The following is a 6,395-nucleotide window of genomic DNA, read 5'->3' on the forward strand; positions in this document are numbered from 1 at the left end:
CTTGACTATGAACTTCTCTGGAGGAAAGAGGCAAGAAGCAGCAGGGCCCAGGGATAGACAGGCTCACAGACCCCAGGAACCAGACCAAGATGTGCAAGTACCAAAACTTGGTCCTATGACCTGTCATGGAGCCCTGGAGCTGGGGCTTCCCGTGGGGGTCAAAGCCTTCCTGCCCCTGGGCACCCTCCAACAGCTGCCCCAGTGCCACAGCTTCTCAGCTGAAGATGTGCAGCAAGTGGTGAACACCATGGGGAAGCAGTGGTTCACACTGCAGCCAGGGGACCCCGGCATTGGCTCTCATCCAAGCCAATCTTGGTCACTTCCTGCAAGCACCTGAGATGGATCTGATGCCCTTGGCAACCCGACAGGCCCTGCCCCTGATGCTTGTTTATGGCACATTCTGGCAGCACTGGCCATCCATCCTGTTCAAAGGCATGTCCTGCTGGGAAAGGATGCACATCCACCTGGCCCCAGGACTGCCTGGGGACTGTGCACAGTGTCATCAGTGGCATGTGGCCAACTTGTGAACTGGCCTTGTTCATCAATGGGCCCCTGGCCCTGGCAGATGAAATACCCTTCTTCCTCTCCGTCAATGGGGTGATCCTGATTCCAGGGAATGCTGATGGCATCCTGATTCCAGGGAATGCTGATGGCTTCCTGCTTCCCAAGTATTTTGAGAAGGCCCTGCAGCTACGCCCCACCCAAAAGTCCCTCTCCTTGGCCGGTAATGAGTAGACAGAGTGTCAGAGTGGCCCCAAGCACCGCTCCAGAGGGTAAAGGATGATCCAACAATAAAATATTCCTTAAATAAAGAAATGTAAATAGACAATCAAAAAAAGAAACTCATGATTGAAAAAAAAAGAAGTAACCACAGCCCAAGATCTCTTCCAGGCAAATTCTCTTACTGTTTCACTGTTCTCTGTGCTGACTCATCTTCCTCTCATTCAACTTGATGACTGCTTCCTTAAGCTCTTCTTTTTTTTTTTTTTTTACATCTGTTTTGGAGTATAATAGCTTTACAATGGTGCATTAGTTTCTGCTTTATAACAAAGTGAATCAGTTATACATATACATATGTTCCCATATCTCTTCCCTCTTGTGTCTCCCTCCCTCCCACCCTCCCTATCCCACCCCTCTACGTGGTCACAAAGCACCGCGCTGATCTCCCTGTGCTATGTGGCTGCTTCCCACTAGCTATCTATTTTATGTTTGATAGTGTATATATGTCCATGCCACTCTCTCACTTTGTCACAGCTTACCCTTCCCCCTCCCGATATCCTCAAGTCCATTCTATAGTAGGCCTGTGTCTTTATTCCCATCTTACCCCTAGGTTCTCCATGACATTTTTTTTTCTAAAATTCCATATATATGTGTTAGCATACGGTATTTGTCTTTCTCTTTCTGACTTACTTCACTCTTTATGACAGACTCTAGGTTCATCCACCTCATTACAAATAGCTCAATTTCGTTTCTTTTTATGGCTGAGTAATAGTCCATCGTATATATGTGCCACGTCTTCTTTATCTGATGATGGACACTTAGGTTGTTTCCATCTCCTGGGTATTGTAAATAGAGCTGCAATGAACATTTTGGTACATGACTCTTTTGGAATTATGGTTTTCTCAGGGTATATGCCCAGTAGTGGGATTGCTGGGTCATGTGGTAGTTCTATTTGCAGTTTTTTAAGGAACCTCCATACTGTTCTCCACGGTGGCTGTACCAATTTACATTCCCAACAGCAGTGCAAGAGTGTTCCCTTTTCTCCATACCCTCTCCAGCATTTATTGTTTCTAGATTTTTTGATGATGGCCATTCTGACTGGTGTGAGATGATATCTCATTGTAGTTTTGATTTGCATTTCTCTAATGACTAATGATGTTGAGCATTCTTTCATGTGTTTGTTGGCAGTCTGTATATCTTCTTTGGAGAAATGTGTATTTAGGTCTTCTGTCCATTTTTGTTTTGGGTTATTTGTTTTTTTGTTATTGAGCTGCATGAGCTGCTTGTAAATTTTGGAGATTAATTCTTTGTCAGTTCCTTCATTTGCAAATACTTTCTCCCATTCTGAGGGTTGTCTTTTGGTCTTGTTTATGGTTTCTTTTGCTGTGCAAAAGCTTTGCAGTTTCATTAGGTCCCATTTGTTTATTTTTGGTTTTATTTCCATTCCTCTAGGAGGTGGGTCAAAAAGGATCTTGCTGTGATTTATGTCACAGAGTGTTCTGCCTATGTTTTCCTCTAAGAGTTCGATAGTTTCTGGCCTTACAATTAGGTCTTTAATCCATTTTGAGCTTATTTTTGTGTATGGTGTTAGGGAGTGATCTAATCTCATACTTTTACATGTACCTGTCCAGTTTTCCCAGCACCACTTATTGAAGAGGCTGTCCTTTCTCCACTGTACATTCCTGCCTACTTTATCAAAGATAAGGTGACCATATGTGCGTGGGCTTATCTCTGGGCTTTCTATCCCGTTTCACTGATCTATATTTCTGTTTTTGGGCCAGTACCATACTGTCTTCATTACTGTAGCTTTGTAGTATAGTCTGAAGTCAGGGAGCCTGATTCCTCCAGTTCCATTTTTCGTTCTCAAGATTGCTTTGGCTATTCGGGGTCTATTCTGTTTCCATACAAATTGTGAAATTTTTTGTTCTAGTTCTGTGAAAAATAACAGTGGTAGTTTGATAGGGATTGCATTGAATCTGTAGATTGCTTTGGGTAGTAGAGTCATTTTCACAATGTCAATTCTTCCAATCCAAGAACATGGTATATCTCTCCATCTATTTGTATCATCTTTAATTCCTTTCATCAGTGTCTTATAATTTTCTGCATACAGGTCTTTTGTCTCCTTAGGTAGGTTTATTCCTAAATATTTTATTCTTTTTGTTGCAATGGTAAATGGGAGTGTTTTCTTGATTTCACTTTCAGATTTTTCATCATTAATGTATAGGATTGCCAGAGATTTCTGTGCATTAATTTTGTATCCTGCTACTTTACCAAATTCATTGATTAGCTCTAGTAGTTTTCTGGTAGCATCTTTAGGATTCTCTATGTATAGTATCATGTCATCTGCAAACAGTGACAGCTTTACTTCTTCTTTTCCGATTTGGATTCCTTTTATTTCCTTTTCTTCTCTGATTGCTGTGGTTAAAACTTCCAAAACTATGTTGAATAAGAGTGGTGAGAGTGGGCAACCTTGTCTTGTTCCTGATCTTAGTGGAAATGCTTTCGGTTTTTCTCCACTGAGGACGATGTTGGCTGTGGGTTTGTCATATATGGCCTTTATTATGTTGAGGAAAGTTCCCTCCATGCCTACTTTCTGCAGGGTTTTTATCATAAATGGGTGTTGAATTTTGTCAAAAGCTTTCTCTGCATCTATTGAGATGACCATATGGTTTTTCTCCTTCAATTTGTTAATATGGTGTATCATGTTGATTGATTTGCACATATTGAAGGATCCTTGCATTCCTGGAATAAACCCCACTTGATCATGGTGTATGATCCTTTTAATGTGCTGTTGGATTCTGTTTGCTAGTATTTTGTTGAGGATTTTTGCATCTATGTTCATCAGTGATATTGGCCTGTAGTTTTCCTTCTTTGTGACATCCTTGTCTGGTTTTGGTATCAGGGTGATGGTGGCCTCGTAGAATGAGTTTGCGAGTGTTCCTCCCTCTGCTATCTTTTGCAAGAGTTTGAGAAGGATAGGTGTTAGCTCTTCTCTAAATGTTTGATAGAATTCACCTGTGAAGCCATCTGGTCCTGGGCTTTTGTTTGTTGGAAGATTTTTAATCACAGTTTCAATTTCAGTGCTTGTGATTGGTCTGTTCATATTTTCTATTTCTTCCTGATTCAGTATTGGCAGGTTGTACATTTCTAAGAATTTGTCCATTTCTTCCAGCTTGTCTATTTTATTGGCATAGAGTCGCTTGTAGTAATCTCTCATGATCTTTTGTATTTCTGCAGTATCAGTTGTTACTTCTCCTTTTTCATTTCTAATCCTATTGATTTGAGTCTTCTCCCTTTTTTTCTTGATGAGTCTGGCGAAAGGTTTATCAATTTTGTTTATCTTCATAAAGAACCAGCTTTTAGTTTTATTGATCTTTGCTATCGTTTCCTTCATTTCTTTTTCATTTATTTTTGATTTGATCTTTATCATTTCTTTCCTTCTGCTAACTTTGGAGTTTTTTTGTTCTTGTTTCTGTAATTGCTTTAGGTGCAAGGTTAGGTTGTTTATTCGATATGTTTCCTGTTTCTTAAGGTAGGATTGTACTGCTATAAACTTCCCTCTTAGAACTGCTTTTGCTGCATCCCATACGTTTTGGATCATCGTGTCTCCATTTTCATTTGTTTCTTTTCTAGGTATTTTTTGATTTCCTCTTTGGTTTTTTCTGTGATCACTTCGTTATTAAGTAGTGTATTGTTTAGCCTCCATATGTTTGTATTTTTTACAGATCTTTTTCTGTAATTGATATCTAGTCTCATAGCGTTGTGGTCAGAAAAGATACTTGATACAATTTCAATTTTCTTAAATTTACCAAGGCTTGATTTGTGACCCAAGATATGATCTATCCTGGAGAATGTTCCATGAGCACTTGAGAAAAATGTGTATTCTGTAGTTTTTGGATGGAATGTCCTATAAATATCAATTAAGTCCATCTTGTTTAATGTATGATTTAAAGCTTGTGTTTCCTTATTTATTTCATTTTGGATGAATGTCCATTGGTGAAAGTGGGGTGTTAAAGTTCCCTACCATGAATGTGTTACTGTCGATTTCCCCTTTTATGGCTGTTAGTATTTGCCTTATGTATTGAGGTGCTCCTATGTTGGGTGCATAAATATTTACAATTGTTATATCTTCTTCTTGGATCGATCCCTTGATCATTATGTAGTGTCCTTGTTTGTCTCTTGTAATAGTCTTTATTTTGAAGTCTATTTTTTCTGATATGAGAATTGCTACTCCAGCTTTTTTTGGTTTCCATTTGCATGGAATATCTTTTTCCATCTCTTCACTTTCGGTCTGTATGTGTCTCTAGGTCTGAAGTGGGTCTCTTGTAGACAGCATATACATGGGTCTTGTTTTTGTATTCATTCAGCCAGTCTGTGTCTTTTGGTAGGAACATTTAATCCATTTCCATTTAAGGTAATTATCGATATGTATGTTCCTATTCCCATTTTCTTAATTGTTTTGGGTTTGTTATTGTAGGTCTTTTCCTTCTCTTGTGTTTCTTGCCTAGAGACGATCCTTTAGCATTTGTTGTAAAGCTGGTTTGGTGGTGCTGAACTCTCTCAGCTTCTGCTTGTCTGTAAAGGTTTTAATTTCTCCATCAAATCTGAATGAGATCCTTGCTGGGTAGAGTAATCTTGGTTGAGGGTTTTTCTCCTTCATCACTTTAAATATGTCCTGCCAGTCCTTTCTGGCTTGCAGAGTTTCTGCTGAACGATCAGCTGTTAACCTTATGGGGATTCCCTTGTGTGTTATTTGTTGTTTTTCCCTTGCTGCTTTTAGTATGTTTTCTTTGTATTTAATTTTTGACAGTTTGATTAATATGTGTCTTGGCGTGTTTCTCCTTGGATTTATCCTGTATAGGACTCTCTGTGCTTCCTGGACTTGATTAACTATTTCCTTTCCCATATTAGGGAAGTTTTCAACTATAATCTCTTCAAATATTTTCTCAGTCCCTTTCTTTTTCTCTTCTTCTTCTGGAACCCCTATAATTCGAATGTTGGTGCGTTTAATGTTGTCCCAGGGTCTCTGAGACTGTCCTCAGTTCTTTTCATTCTTTTTTCTTTCTTCCGCTCTGCAGTAGTTATTTCCACTCTTCTATCTTCCGGGTCACTTATCCGTTCTTCTGCTTCAGTTATTGTGCTATTGATCCCTTCTAGAGTATTTTTAATTTCATTTATTGTGTTGTTCATCATTGCTTGTTTCATCTTTAGTTCTTCTAGGTCCTTGTTAAATGTTTCTTGCGTTTTGTCTATTCTATTTCTAAGATTTTGGATCATCTTTACTATCATTATTCTGAATTCTTTTTCAGGTAGACTGCCTATTTCCTCTTCATTTGTTAGGTCTGGTGGGTTTTTATCTTGCTCCTTCATCTGCTGTGTGTTTTTCTGTCTTCTCATTTTGCTTATCTTACTGTGTTTGGGGTCTCTTTTTGCAGGCTGCATGTTCGTAGTTCCCGTTGTTTTCGGTGTCTGTTCCCAGTGGCTAAAGTTGGTTCAGTGGGTTGTGTAGGCTTCTTGGTGGAGGCGAGTAGTGCCTGTGTTCAGGTGGATCAGGCTGGATGTTGTCTTTCTGGTGGGCAGGTCCACATCTGGTGGTGTGTTTTGGGGTGTCTGTGGACTTATTATGATTTTAGGCAGCCTCTCTGCTAATGGGTGGGGTTGTGTTCCTGTCTTGC

General features: G+C 39.5%; 1 pseudogene; it reads left to right on the plus strand.

Moving 5' to 3' along the window:
• Positions 1-7: 7 nt before the first annotated feature.
• LOC116747911 lies at positions 8-795 on the plus strand (annotated as a pseudogene).
• Positions 796-6,395: the final 5,600 nt, after the last annotated feature.

The sequence above is a fragment of the Phocoena sinus genome, chromosome X (genome assembly GCF_008692025.1).
Source record: "Phocoena sinus isolate mPhoSin1 chromosome X, mPhoSin1.pri, whole genome shotgun sequence".
NCBI lineage: Eukaryota > Metazoa > Chordata > Mammalia > Artiodactyla > Phocoenidae > Phocoena > Phocoena sinus.